General features: G+C 45.4%; 1 protein-coding gene across 2 annotated transcripts in view; it reads left to right on the top strand.

The window, feature by feature from the left end:
- Positions 1 to 15,873, top strand: part of LOC135368366 (cuticlin-1-like) — a 201,634-nt gene that overhangs the window by 40,196 nt on the left and 145,565 nt on the right. The gene's annotated exons all lie outside the window — the stretch shown is intronic.

Genomic DNA, 15,873 nt, shown 5'->3' with positions numbered 1-15,873 from the left:
GTGTGTGTGTGTGTGTGTGTGTGTGCGTGGTGTGTGTGTGCGCGGTGTGTGTGTGCGCGCGTGTGTGTGTGTGTGACATCGAAACGACATAACTATAGGCTTAACAGGAACGAAGTTGAAAAACTCTTGATTTGATTCATCGGATAACTCAGTTGAGGTGATTGTTGCGCGCACCAACAATTCAGACAGGCATTTAACGAATAAATAACTAGCAGCAGCGTAGCAGCCTATAACAATGGGCAAGGTTACCCAAAGTCGTGACACCTATCCAGTGCAAACCGTTTCCGTAGCCGGGCATACGGACTTGCTTGAGCGCACAACTGATCGCGTTAGAATAAGACGTTGTTTGTGTGTCAAGGGCCAGATTTGTTGGCGGAAATTACTGAACCCGTATGTTCCACCGGTTCTACCCACTTCGTGCGGGACAGCACAATGCCATCAAGTGCTATAGAAGGCGTCTTTCCACTCCAGTACTTCCTGTTGTAATTAGAAGAGAGAAAAAAAGAAGAAAAAAACTATTCCCACGAGGACAAATAACTCGAGTTATTGTAAGACATTTACCAAGAAATTGGAATATAAGGGGTGAAGACCGAACCCGGTTCCCTACGGCACTGGTCTGCTGTGCAAAACAACGTGCGTTCGTTCTTGGCCGATGACGGTACAAATGAACAAACAAACAAATAAATAAATGGAGAAAAGCGTTGCCTCCATGTGGCCCCATAACCCGAGGAACCGCAAATGGTCCCGTAGCTATCCGAACTCGGTTATCCATTCGGGTAGTGCGGATGTACTATCCGCAGTCCTACCCTGCAGCATATGCAGTATTTTGTCACGCAGCTGTAGGATGACTCACGCTACGTGTAGAACTATGCCATGTCGCTAAGTGGAAAAGAAAACAAACTGCATTTCTGTGAGTTCGATGAACCGCGTTTTTGGATTATCTGTATTTGGTGCTGTATCTTATCTGCGCAGAATCCCATGGGAACGTTTTATCTGTACGGAAGTCATGCGAACAGCGACAGCCGTGGTCTCATCACTCTGTCTGTGTTGTCTCGTGGAATCCGATATATCTGTTTGACTCACTTAGTAACAGTAGACAACAAGGGAAAGGTCGCCCAAGTCATCTAGGGCAATGTGTACTGAAGAGAACTGTCCTGAACCAGACACATCAAAATCTGTCCAGGAATACATACGATTTGGCGACTCACCGATACCACACGACCTTGGCGGATGCCGTGACCTCTACCTGATGTAATCACCGGTCTTGATCACTTCGTTAATCTTGATCATTTACATAATCCGACGTCGCTATGCTATGCAGCGACCGTGTAATAGGCAGGCATACATATCAGTAGCCAATTTTCTTTCTCGTTATCTCTTACCACATTGCTTTCGAATAAAATTTGCTCTAAGCGTAGCGAGTTATTTGGGGTGGTTCTGATCCGTTACTTGTTTACGAAATGATCGTGAACTGCAAAAATAAGTGTGGTTGCGGGTTGCGACTAAAATGCCGGTGTACCCGTGCAATGTCCGCCCGTAGCGCGGGTATATACCCGCAAGTGGGAATGGCGCGGATGTGGGTATGCCCGCTCACCTCGTCAACTCACCCGCGCTCTCCCTTCCGTAGACTGTCTACCTACATATTCGCAAAAGAGCCCTTGCATATGAGACTTTTGAGAGAGAAATACATGAAGACGCAGTGGACTGCCCATAATTCCTATAGAGACGTCTCTGCCGATCCACTGTAAAGCGTGTCGACAAAGGTGGCGATAGAACGATATCGGTAAATTTTCTTGAGAGGTTTTGTCAATATTTGTAGAATATCGTTATCTAGCGAACACCGATAAAGTATCCACAAACATTACGAAAGATCTATAGTTTGGTTGCGGACGCGAGGGTATCGATATGTATTGCAATGGTTAAGTATCGATATTTTTAGTTGTAATTTAATCGATAAAATAATTAGGCATATCGTGCAGGAATGCCTACATTGCAATACTGATATATATAGAAACGGCATATATATAGGAACTGATAAGCCCTCGACAATAGTCTTTATTCCGTATGTGCAAGTATATATATAGGAATGACTGCTTGTGACGCGACGATCAGCGACGTACCCTGTATAGGGGTCCATTGGCGCCTTGTCAGTTCCATTATTCCATTATTCCGTGTGCATGTGAAGTGAAATAAGATCAAATCAAGTGAAAAAAAAGAGTCGATGTTACGCTTCCGATATTCAAAATTACGAAATTTTTGCGCTTATATACAGAGAGAATAACATCATTAACGTTCGTGATGTATCGTTGAGTTGGAATCTGCCACTGACCAGCCAAAAAATGCGGACTGACTGATTACCGTTGTTATTCCTATATATTTTTACCACACCGTAATACGCAATAGGAGGTTCGCTTCGTAAAGTGGCCGCATCGCGCTCGAAAAGAAAACCGTTGACAAGGCTTGAAACGAATCCTGTCTCAAGGCTCAGAATGGAATTTGAGCAATCACTTCTTCCCACTCGAGATAATTTCCCCCTCGGCAACACACTGGCCATCGGAGCAACGCAGTTATCTCAACAGCGAGCGCTTTTTGAAGAACCATGTAGATGCAGATATGAAACTGTAGGAAGTTCAGAACTGAATTTCTCACAAACTTCCAAACCAACTTTGTTGACGGCGCGTTCTCCCCATGTTGGTTATAACGAGACCCCCGTGGTACACGGTGGTTATGGTAGCAGAGCACAGGGGGACATAGAATAAGGGGCTCGCTCACGATGCCCCGAAGAGGGGGCTGGCAAAATGAAAGCAGGAGTGTAGTTGGTGTGATACACGCTAGGGCAAAAACAACAAATAAGTAACGATGATGTAGTGGGATGTTTCGCCGCTGAGGCCTATCCCATTACTCAAGGTAAGTTGATAAGTTGATCAGTCGAAAATAAATGAAACATATGGAGAGGCTGAATTCGCCACCTGACCAATGCACTCAAATTACTTTACTAGCATTGACATGGTCATGGTCCATTTTATTTGTTCTTTAGATCATACCCATGGAACAAGTAGCGCTCTCATACTCAGATTACATACTGTACGTTTGTTCTGAGAATAGCAAGTCTCCATGGCTAATCTTTCCCTTCCATTTTTTAAAATCTTCATTAAACATATCCCCTATGTGCTTTTCACTCCTTACTTCTGCGGGTGCCCACGTGAGCAATTTCTTGTCTCTGTTAATTTTAGGCTCCATCAGGCCTTCAAACGGGGTGGGAAATCTCCCGGATCCCGGATATCTTCGATGCTTTGATGGCCCCATGCCAACATTTCCGTACAAACGCGCCAGTGCCGGTAAAACGTGAAATGGGAAGTCTAGAAGGTGCCTGGCGACCTCAAAGCCCTTCACGGAATGATTATTCATCTTTATTTTTATTTTGGTCTCCATGAACAGTCTAAAGGCGTTCACTCATCTTCGCATCTAGTAAACCCACTGATCTCTATGTATAAAGGCTAGATCGCGCATGGGAGAGGGGCTCGTGAGGGAGAGGCGTGCATTCGGACCGCCATGTTGGAGGGCCCACTGGCGCCGGCTGCTCCCATAGGAAACAATAGGAAGCGATTTGATTTGGAGTATTTATTGCGGTTTAAACTGTCATGACAGCCCTTTAGTTTAAAGGAAATTTTAAAAAATACGGGCAGCCCCGCTTGAACTAAATGCAGACGACAGAATGCGTTGGGCCCACCAATATGGCGGCTGGTGACCATGCTGTGGAGCACCCTATGCGCGATCCAGCCTATACTATAGAGATCAGTGAGTAAACCATACTTCGGGACAGGTAAGCTCCGCACACAAGTATAAAGGCGTCTGTGATTGGCTTAAGTGGGCGTATAACGCGTCCGAGCCACAACTTAGTACGCCCGCATTATTCAAACCGCTGCTTGTACACTGATCATATTGGTAAAACATTCGTCCCGGGATGGGCATATTTGTGCTAACAAAATATTTGAGTCAGCTTCCACGTCTATCTGTGGCGGGTCTCCCATCTCCATATTTTTATATTTCAATCAATCAATCAATCAATCAACCTGTGGCGTCTGCCACCGTCTCACTAAGCGAACTACATTCTCCGCTGGCGGAGATTTACACCTCTGACCTGCAGCTCTTAGTTGTCAAAACTTTCTGGTGACATCATACCATTGTCCTTGAGGAGACATCCTAACCACAGCAAACGATCTGCAATCATTCATTGATTGAAGAAAGCCCTCGCACTGAAATTTCGAGATAGCTTTCTCTCCATGAAAAGCACTAATTAAAAACGAGTATCTCATTGTGTAATTCGTCGCATCCAATGCAACATGCACGTTGGCATGTCGTATATGTCACAGCACCAGGTTTTTCATTACGGCTTCCCGCTGTCTCGCTCAGTTGCTTCATCGTCCCGCTGTGAAATGCAGAGAGTAAGATATACACCATACCCCCCGGAAATCTATACTCATTTTTCGTAGCACAATATTGACAGCATGAAAGGAGCAAGTGGCGTATATTCTGTCACTCTTTTTCATAGCTGTTTCCTTCCCCAAGTTGCGGAAGGCATTCCCTATCAGTGCTAATCAGCCAGCTTGGTTCTTTGTTCTTCGCTATAATATCAAGGGCGTCCTTGGCCTACGAACGGATATGAAGGCATATAGGGCCTAGCGGGGGAAGGCTCTGGAGATATTGCATGTTACGCAGCTAAGCCGATATATTTCTGAAATTAGCCAGTACTTTGAACTTTAAACTTTTATCTTACGGTGTTGTCGAAAGGCAGCAGCACTTAGAACTCCGTGCTAAGGTGAAGAAATAAAAAGAATAAGAAATAATGATGGAAAGATATACATGTAAAAGGGAACCCCGAACAGTTTCATGTACCTCGAACCCAAAGAGTCAAAACGTGCCGGAAACCTCCGAAAAACCGGCGCTGGAAGCAATGTTTCTTTCACCTATATACATTTACCGCCCTCGTCCGAGATTTCAGAGTTGTACGTTTTTTAGGTGCCGTATTTTAAATACTTTTTCGCTGTATTTAGTATCCTACTAGTTACTTTTTCCAATGAATATTTTGAACTGTATCTAAAATACTTTTTCAGTGTTTTCTACGCAGTGCTTTAATTACTTTGTCCATTGTCTTCGCACTACTGTATGCTTCTCTCAGCCTTCCATGCGTTTCTGTTCCATTTGTTACATATTTGCCTGTCAACCTCCCAGGCGTTTATGTTACGATCGAAACGACACCCACTGCTCTTCTTTACAACAACAACAACAACAATAAATGAAGAAGTGATGATGACATGGGATGTTTCCCCGTGGTAGCCACAGGACACTACCCCATTACACAGTGGTTAATATGAGAGGATGAATTATGGTGAGAAGGAAGCAACGATACAACCGATAGTGCTCAAGTATATATTCAATGTATCTTTCAGTACTTTTTGATGTACTCGGTAGTCTATTTTAAATACTTTTGTTTTCAAGTATTCTGAGCTGTATCGTAATGAACACAATCGGCTTTCAGTATTCGGTACCTTACTTCAAATACTTTTGTCTGTGCGAGAACGATCCCGCTGGAGACACCACCTTTTTCTCCATTCTTTTTTTTTTTTTTTCTTATCAACTCAACTCCACTCAACTCCAGAGGCCCTTTTATGTGTCCTCTAGATGGCACTCTACTCTTTACTAGTACCAGTCCATACAGGGCTCTGTTACTAGTCTGTCTGTAAAAGCTGAAGACGAGAGCAAAAGGCGAGCTAGGTCTCAGAATCGAGCTTTTCTACCTTTGAAGAAAGTGTGAAAAGCACAGGTGTGATGTCTCCTGGCGGAAATGAAATATACTGAAGTCATTTGGTGCGGAATATGGGCGGCACACCTGTTCTGGCTCCAATATCTCCATGCGTGAGAAGTCGTAAAAAGGACCGACGCGCGTGAACTGACGCACATGCGGTGAATTGAGAGCTTTTGAGCGTCGGGTAGCGAACCGGCGTTCGTTTTTACGGTGCCAGGTGCTAGACATATTGTGCGTGTCTAGTATAGCATGTGGATCACGAATCATTATTGCGGATCGAGTGAAAAATAATAAGAGTGATGGTGGTGATGAGAAATAGTTCGCCGCCGAAGAGAGAGAGACCACAATTACAAATACAAAACGAGATCACATTATGAGCAAAGTACACTTGGACTTGTCATGAGGTGGAGAAGGGAAAATGTGGTGGTGGTGGTGGGTGGCGGCTGTAAAGGGCTCGCCGTTGTCGGCATCACAGAGCCGGACAACGTCACGACTAACGCTCTGGGGAATGCGCGTCCTGGTCCGACTTCTAAGGGAACTGCATTTGTGCCGACATATGTCTGAAAGCGTCTGAGGGAAATCCAGCAAAAACCCCGGACAGCACAACCTGCACAGGGATTTGAACCCGCAAAGCTTCCAGTCTCGACGTGACATAGCCAGCACACTAACCAAGGTTGGGCTCGGTCAGTACTACTTGGGAGGGAAGGAAAAATGTAACAAACTACATAGTTCGAGCAGAACTACCGTATTTTCCGGTGTATACCCGGCGCGTTATATACAGTAAAAAGGTGTTCTGAAGAGGTCCTGCGCTGCGCATTATGTAAGGGTGCGCGTTATACACGGAAATATTTTGCTGCACAGTTCATCTTCAGGTCGGTGACGTAAAAATTCTAGCCTCTGGCAGAGTGTGCTGTGAATTCCTCCCATATTTATTTGGGTCAGTTGATAAAACTAGCGAAAGGCCTCTGGACTTCATAAAAAGTTAAGGACGCTGCAGTCAATGATCTTGAATTGGGTGCTGGCCAGCAAATCAGCTCATACCTGCCATGCGCGCCCTTGTGCAATTTCTCGTCTCGACGGACCTGTTTGACACATTGTGACACTCTTTGGTTTTAGTGCCTTGAGACTTCGCTTTTGGTGACAAGCTCGGTGATGATGCTCTCATTTAGTCTTTCAAAGCGTTTCAAAGCGTCGAGGTTAGTGTAGTTTCCCTTTCTTTTATTAATAACGCGTCCTGGAGTAGCCAGTCCCGAGTGGCTCGAGACTACCATCTCCATTTTTTCTTTTAAAATCAATCAATCAATCAATCTTGAATTCATTTCAGAAGGATGGCGTGATTGCGAAGGGACGCGAAACGGAGAGCAGAGAGGAGACTATGACAGCGACGCTGTTGCATCGGAGTTTAACGGATTTGACTAAATGGGTTTCAAATATAGCATATATGCATATATGATACACGGCTTTGGTTTATTGTGTATACTTGTGGCAGTACAGAAGCTTGTAGCGCCATTGCGATGCGCGTTATACATCGAACGATTTTTAAATTCGGCCCGTTTTAGGGGTGCGCGTGATATACGAGTGCGCGTTATACACCGATAAATACGGTAATAGCGTTGAAGAGAGAGAAAGAGACATAGATGACGGTGGAGTAGGTGTCATGCACTTCTACCACGGAGGACTAGTACAGTGCATCGTATGCTGTCGAGTTCTACATGATCTTTCTTTGTACCAGCCCAAGGTCGATATGTGGAATGCAACTAGATGTGATCGTCGTCAGCTGTCATTCTGCAAGATATATAATCCGTATTAAAGAGAGAAGACGTGTTCCCTATGTGACCAATGTCAGCTTCCACTGGAACCTCCGTTACGGTCATTGGTCCCGGCTCTATATTTTTCTTCTTTAAACCAACCAACCAACCCAGTTGGAGGTTAAATGACCGTTATTTGTGCTGCATATCTTGCCTAATAGGGAGAAACAGGACACTGTTTTCGATGTCACGCCCTATGCAAGAGTAACCATTTGTACCTAAGCGACCTGCCGTACTGTTTGTTTATCTTACAAAACTCCTCCTTTACATATTCACACGGTAAATATTGCGCGACAATACTCGAACGTTTTGTTCCTCACCAGCATCATATGCTCTAACAACAGGTATATGTGTAAACTGGCGCTATAGTGTAGTAAATCAAATGCTAGCCAGCACACAGCTAAAAGGCAAAAGAAACTGGGCCTGTGATTATGTCTTATAATGAATATTTCGAGCCAAGTAGTCTAGAAAACAGACCTGAAACACAACCACAGTAGTATATACAATAGTGCCAATGTCAATACATTACAACACAATTACATTAGTGTCACTACGGATTACGTCCCGCGTCATTAGAATCCTGCTGAATTAATGTCCCTGCAATCTATACCACTGTGTTCTCAGCCGCCCCCCCCCCTCCCGCCAGAAAAAAAATGTTCCTCTGTGCAGCGTATGGAAGTATAGTATCATAAAATTGTCATAAAAAGTATCATAAAATTACTGTCTAGTTTTCAGAATCATAAAGCGAACCGCAGCATAAGGACAAAAGACTGGGAAGAGACGACACAACTGCGTACTCTCAATTAACTAGTTTACTGATACACACACCTATGAACGCAAAAGATTTGCTGACGTCATTCATGGCGACTACTATAACCCATTATCTTCAGTTCTTATATTCCCCAGGCATATAGTGTATCTATTACTTTTTCAACTCGATAGACGGGATGCTGACATATTCCTCCTTATCTTTACCAACCACCAACCAACCTCCTTATCTCTCTCTCAACCTGCTTTAATATATTGTGATGTCATGAAAGATAGGAGCACATCCGCACTTTGTACACAGTGTGCAGGTATAGAAGTATAGTTGGGTAGAGTCGTAGAGGTAGTGCAGTATGAAGTGTACGGAGAGCATAGTTCCATTTCTATGGCAATGGCAACAACAAGGGAACACGTAAGCGTAAACGCAGCAATGTGAACTAGTCCTTTTTAGCGAAGCTAATTCGCTATACGAATTACGAAATAAAATAAATACCACCTTTTTATTAGTCCGCAGTGGGATAATGTCAGCATGATGTGCAGCACTGTCGATGTTGTGGTCCAGGTGCAACTGCACGGAAGGGCATTACATTTAAGTGAATTGAGAGAGAGAGACGTAAAGAGAGCTGCCTGCGAAAAAGCCAGTGAAGAACGAAGAGCTTGGAAACAACTAGCTTTTCGTAGATATATTTCCTCCGAATGCGGTGGCGCAAAAAAAGCAAAAAAAAAATTGACAAAGAGACAGTAGATTTCTGCTGTCTCTTACATACTGTTAAATTGCACGAATAGCAGGAGGTTCAACGTAAAGTATGTTGTAACGATCAAACCACTCTATTCCGATACTGTATACTTCCAGCACCCCCAGTAGTATACTCTGTGGTTCACATCAATACGCCCTCTGGAGCAGTAACACGCCTTCGTTGGACCAGTTGGTCCAGTTGTTCTATGGCGCTGTGTCCTGCCCGCTCGACACGTCGCCTCCGCTGTTTAGCAACTTGCTCGCTGTAACGACGGCGACCCCAATTGTCTGACAACCTGCAATTCAGTTTTCCTGCGAAGCAGTCAAAGACAGAAAAATGCACTAGCAGAAAAAGTGACGGCGCCAGACTCGGCTGGCAGAATGAGGACGGGCGTCTGGAAGTCTTTTCCTCTTGCAATTTCCTCCGCGATACAAAAAGGACTATTCAAGCCATGTCCAGTGTATAACGGAGTCATCGCGAAAGTCGCTCTTATAATCAAAGCTGCGGGAAGACCCGGACTGTGGGTGTTGCCGTGACGATTCATTCGGTTGGTGAAGTTTACCTCACGTTAGTGGGCGCTTAATTTGTGTGGCACCGATGACGGTTATTTGTATTCTCACGTGGAAGAATTTTTTCTTGACAATTCTTTTCGATAAAAGCTCACGGGTGTTGTTCATCGAACGTATTTCGGCTATTTAGAGGATTATGGAAGGTCTCTCGAACATACCTCTTTTTTTTTTTTTTTTCGGTGAGGAAAGCATTATTCCTTGTGTCTGAGGGAAAACTTCACAGAGGTAAAACAAATCGAACAGGACGACACTGTGCAGTTTTCCCTCAGATTCGAATAATGATGCTTCCGTCATCGAATCTACGCCAGTTCGCTTGTAGTTGTACCCTTCTATTATGTTCATCGTTATTTCTCTTTATCGCATGATATGAACATACTGCTCTCAGGAACTATCACACAAAATATTCCCCATGTGAAGCGCGTGTTTCTTGAGAAAATTCTCCAGGCGGTGATCTCCCCCACGGCCCCTCCTGGCGCGCGTTGTGGCGTCAGATCAGTCAGATCACCACTTTTATTGGTTGCTGAGAACAGTCTGCAACTGCGAGGAAGCAAGGCGACAGGTCGACTGCTCTGCTTCATTCCAGCGCCACCGCGATACGGAAGGCCTGTTCGATGCCCCCTTTCACTCCTTCGCCAGTAGGCATATAAAAATCCACCGATCTCAGCAGCCAGCCAGTCGCCGCAGACGGATTTTGAAACACAGGCTCTCTGTGGCTACCTGTGGCTGCCCATGCGGCTGATGGCGGCTCGCTTCCATGGCTACGGCCGCCGAAAGCGCGGTCGCGATTGGCGGGCTCTTAATTGTTACGTCACGTCGCTCAAGCGTTCAGGCTATGTCTCTGGGTGGTGTTGTTCAGACGTGGAGCGGGTGACGCCAAATACAACCACAAAAAGAAAGGAGGCGCTACCTCACTATTGGCGGCTAGTGTGACACTGGAAGCCGAAGGAAGGAGATTTTGTGAAAGCTCTCTTGGTGCACCGTACTTGGTGTACTCGTACTTTTTGTTCCAATGTCCGTGCATTCACACGAGCGACATTTCCAGAATATTCCAGCGGAAGATGCGGAAAACATCGTAGGTTTCTGCTGCTGCTCAGTCACAAGCTATTCCGTAGCAGACGACAGGACGATCATGTCGTCTGCTATACACACAGTATACCCCACTCCCTATATTCCTGCCCGCGTGAATGCTCACCATAATGCGCGGGGGTAACTTCTGCCCCGTGAGGCGTTTTTGCGTTTTCTTCCACTAGAATATTCCGTGAGGATGTCGTTCGTGTGAACACACGATGTGTGTTCCATCGCTCGCAATCCTGATATAATAATAATAATGCTTTCACTGCTATCCTGTTTGAGCGCAGACGACGCCCAATGTTTTCAGCATGCTTTCTGTCGAACCGGCAGCTTGATTGCTATGCAGAACAGAAACCGGAACTTACTGCCAGTCACGTCACGGCAGTGAAAGTGCTGCATATAAAATTCAATTGGAAGGAATTGGACGCGAATTGAATTGAAATATCACGCACGCTGAGTCGTAAGAAAGCATGCAACTGCTAGCGTTGGTTTCAGTCTGAACAGTCTCCTTAGTCTACCATTTCCGGTGGGAGCAATAGACGACACGCGAAACCATAAAAAATCATTTATTACGTGTGTGCATCTCTGCTTGGCCAGTCTCTCAATTTAACGGTTTAGAAAAAAAAAAAAAAGCATTAGTGTGGACAATTTGGACATACAAGACACCGTAGACTTCGTTGACAGTCGCCAATAAGCAACCCGATCCTGGGCATGGCAGTTTGTACCCGGTGAAACAGCAGTACGTGATGTTATGGCTGCGGGGAAGAGTGCCTATGCTAGCGGTCTCTTCCACTTCCTTTGGTACATACACGTTCCTTTGTACTGGGTTTCCGGGGCCCTTGTTTGATCACCGGTTGCCCGGACCTCGATCTTGCCTACGTTTATTGAAAGCCATGTTACGCTTTTCCCGAAGTGTAAAGGTGAATGTGTGAATTCCAGCTGTTAATGTTGTTTAGTCCTGCGTCAACATCATATTCGCGACTAGTATATTTGCGTGTGTGAATGTACAATCCAGTCTGAATTGATGGTTGATTCTTTCCCTAATAGTTTATATTTCTGTTTCAATTCCCATGATATAGCCCAGTATGAGAAAGTAGGCAATTGTGTTACCGTACGTATTTGCTCTAAAAGCTGTCAGCTGCAATAACGAGAAGTAACCCAAGCAGCACAACATCTTGGCACAATATTGGCAGCATCGGCCCAATATTTGGCCAATATGTTGTGCTGCTTGGGAACAGTCATGCTCAGAGGGGGTCCAAGAGCGAAGTACTACGTTCACTAATTTCTCAAACAAAAGTATCATAAAATAAATTTCTAGTTTTGAGAAATACGACGTCACAGATTGGGCAATCTGCAACGCGTCTGGCAACATTGCTCCCCGAAAATCAATTTCCGTCTTCTCACGACAGCTGCTGGCAGACTTCCAATGTTGAGTGAAGAGCGGAGACACTCGCGCTGTTTGCAGAAGAGAGCTGCAAACTCTTGATGATGTCAGCCTACTTTTGGAGACACCGAAACTATGAACTTGTGCGGTTTCTTTGGAAAAATTCGCGAGTGTGCGTGATGTTCACAGACGGAGTTTATAGTTTGTGCTCTGTTTCGTTCGAGTAAGATTGATTGACATAATACGAAATAAAATAAATATGTATCCCTTTTTTTTTTGTCCGCACGTTAATCCTCCTCTCTCTCATTCAAGCTAAATATTGCAATAAGTGTAACGCACTTGTACAAACGATGTTGCGGACTATAATGCAACTCCTAGTGCTTTCTTCTACCAAACCTAACCTACCTAACCTACTCTACTGCCTAAATACATACACTCTTCTCAACTTTTGAATGGCCAAGTCCCCGTCTCCAACTGAAAACGTGTTTCTGCTGAATCACGAGTAAAGACATGTATGCACACGTGAACAACACGCACTTGTGATATACATTTGTCGTCGTACTTACGCATGCAAACGGACATTATCTTTCCTCTACCTATACGTATGATATATAGCCACTATCGCGCAACGTATGCGACGCTGAGAAACGGTTACAGGAAAAGATAATAGGCACTATCAGATCATAAGAGCCACTTCTACAGGAAGATTAAGTGTGAGCTCAAGAGTTCAAGGCGAATTATAAGTGAGAACTATACAGTCGACCCGCGTTTATCCGGACTTCGTTTATCCGGATCCCGCACTATCCGAACAAAAAAGCATGGGGACGGTTTTCTCCCCATGTATTTCGCCCTCGTTTATCCGGGCTTCAACTTCCGGACTCGGACGAGAATTCCAGGGAACAGAAGTGACTAATACCCAACAATCGGCTTCAGTTATCCGGTCATCGTCCGGGAAGGACACTTGGCCCACACCTAGTCAAGGGAGGTCGAGGACCCTGGTCGTGGCTCCTTTTTACTGACACAAAAAGGGTGTACTAGGAAGAATTTTCCCCCTTTCCGACTTTGCACTTTACACAAAAGTAATCCACTGAGCAACCTGGTCATTTCAGACTGAGAAGGTCCGCAACAAAGACCCCTATACCTGCGCTGCAATCACAGATGACGACATAGTCAGTGTCGTCGCTTCCGATAGTGTTCTAGAAGAATCTGATGATGAAAGCGGGGATGCACCAGCTGTGACGGTAGAAAATGAGCGGGTGGCGCTGAGAACAGCGCTAGTATTTTCCGAGCAAAAACACAATATTTCGCAAGTTAATGCCATTAGCAAATGTTCGCAAGAACTGGATGCGTGTATTAGAATGAAACAGATGACAATGGATAGTACTCAGCGTAATGGTCTATAAAGATGACCTTTTATAATCACCCTGAGTTTTCGTGTTTCATCTATCCGATTCCCCCGCTATCCGGACATTTTCACAGGAAACAAGGCCGCCCGGATAAACGCGGGTCGACTGTATATACTTCGCATATAACAGCGACATGGAGATATTGCAGAGATGCGTCAGTATACCAATAATGATAATATAGTCACGCAGTCGGAAAATACCAGAAAGAAAACCCGTACCCACGTACGAAGCAACGCTCTGCTGTTCACATTCAACTAGCATGAAGACACGAACCTGCGCCAGTACAATTCCAATGTATCGCCAACCACAGATCACCTGCTGCCTTTCCTGTAACTTCTAAACGCCCCCTTCTCCGTAAGATATACGTCCCAGCTGCTAATTCGTCATAGCGACTTCACTCCCGAAAGTATATACTGTCCGCGCTGCCAATTTTCCGACCATGAAGACCACACATCGCCGCGTGCAATGTTTGTGATCGGTTGAACGGAATTCCTCGTCACGAGTGTGGCACCGCGATGTGTCCAGACAGATTTGTAGATGGCGTGACTTTGAAACCGGGACAGCTCATTAAGAGAGCGTACAAGCAAATACTGGTACAGGCATACGGAGAGACGAAGGGGTCACGCCTCAAGTTTGAAGTGTGTTACTAGGAGCTCAGTGTCGGTGGCCAATGTTGCCATATGTGTAACCTTGTGTAGTGAAAGGGTCAGGACGCGGTGCGTCGTAAATAATAAACGCCAAGTCATGATCATTATGATTATCATGGTCATAGTGTAAATCAACAGGAAAGAAAAGACGAGCAAGGCAAAAGCAACAAACTAAGTACTAACAACTTCTAAGTTCGTTCGCGTTGAGGGGAAGAGATGATCGAAGACCTCACTGTCTTCACGGAGGCTGTTCCATTAAAGTTCCACTGCAGCCCACAGCTCATCATCAGTCAGGAACTGGTACCGCCTTGCTTTTTCAGTCAAAGTGTCATTATGCCCCAAATGATCTCAATGATATTCAGGTCTGGGCGTCTTGCTGGGCACTCCTGTTGCGTCTGATTTGGCGCTCTTTGGCCCAAGTTGCTAACAACAGCTAACAACTAACTAAGGTACTGATCGTACTAAGGTCCTCACTGATGCGTTCTGACGCACAGGCATCCGTTTCGTTGGCACGCATCCTCAGTGCTCAACGCAGCGCAATGCGTTGACATGTTCTCACTGCCACGGACCTACGTCCGTCGGTTGACGGCAGATGACACATGTGGTCGACCAAGCGCACCAAGGTGGGTTCAATGCATGCCCATACAGCACAGACGGAGGCACTACGATTGAACATTGTATTGTAAAAGCGTTTTGTCTGTGGTGTCTCGATATGAGATACGAAAACGGTGACGCTCAGCGATGCTTTCGCTGGATTTCTTGTCACCCAGTATTCCTCGGCGACGCTACTCTTGCAGCAGAAATTGAAGGAGACAAGAACACACCTGTTCTCACGCCGCACTGCCTTTTTATAATCTATAGCCTCGTCTTGTTACCTCCATTTCGCTGCATTTATTGCACTGCCCTGCACTGCATTATTCTGTCGAGAGAACCACAAATCTAAAGACGTCTGTTGTTAGGCGGCCGCGTGACACCTCCGAGTCACAACGTAGTGCGCGACCGCTACATCTAACTGCATGACACTTGTACACTGTGGGACATCGCGAAAACATTGTCTGGAGACGACTCGTACGACCAGTTTGCACGCTTTTAAAGCAAGTACGTAAGATATTCGCGCCAACAAATCATGTGAGTGAACCTCCCGTCTGCCTTGCGTACGCCATGTTCTTGTACTACGTCCCGCTCTAACTGTACGGACTACATTCTCCACTGGCGGAGATACACTTCTATGACTGTAGCTCTTGTCTCTCTGTAGAGTACAGACGCATGTTCTCCGGTGCCTTCTTATGCTGGGTTTGCAGACTGCTCGCACAAAGGAGCGTTGGCCAATCATTGACGTTCCATTAGGTGCACGGTGACGTCGTCGGTAACGTGATGGTGCACAGCGGTGGCAGGACCAAGTTTCTCCCAACGACATTTCCTGCTGTCGCTCGCTGTGGTGTGTCGCCACTGCCAGCGGGTACCAGCTTCATGTAACTTTTGTGGTTCGTTTAAAATTCTCTCGTGATAAAATTGTCCGCTTGCTGAACGTAACACTGTAAACATTGGGCTGTGTGCTCCGGAACATCTCTTCTGACAAACCAAAATGAGCGACAAAACCCCGCTTCTTTCATTTAAATTTCTCTTTAGCGCCGCGAAGCAACTGTGGCTATGAACGGCGTATACAGATAAAGGACAGCA

Source organism: Ornithodoros turicata, chromosome 9 (genome assembly GCF_037126465.1).
Source record: "Ornithodoros turicata isolate Travis chromosome 9, ASM3712646v1, whole genome shotgun sequence".
Classification (NCBI taxonomy): domain Eukaryota; kingdom Metazoa; phylum Arthropoda; class Arachnida; order Ixodida; family Argasidae; genus Ornithodoros; species Ornithodoros turicata.
The sequence above is the reverse complement of the archived record's forward strand: the minus strand, read 5'-3'. Positions and strand labels throughout refer to the sequence as shown.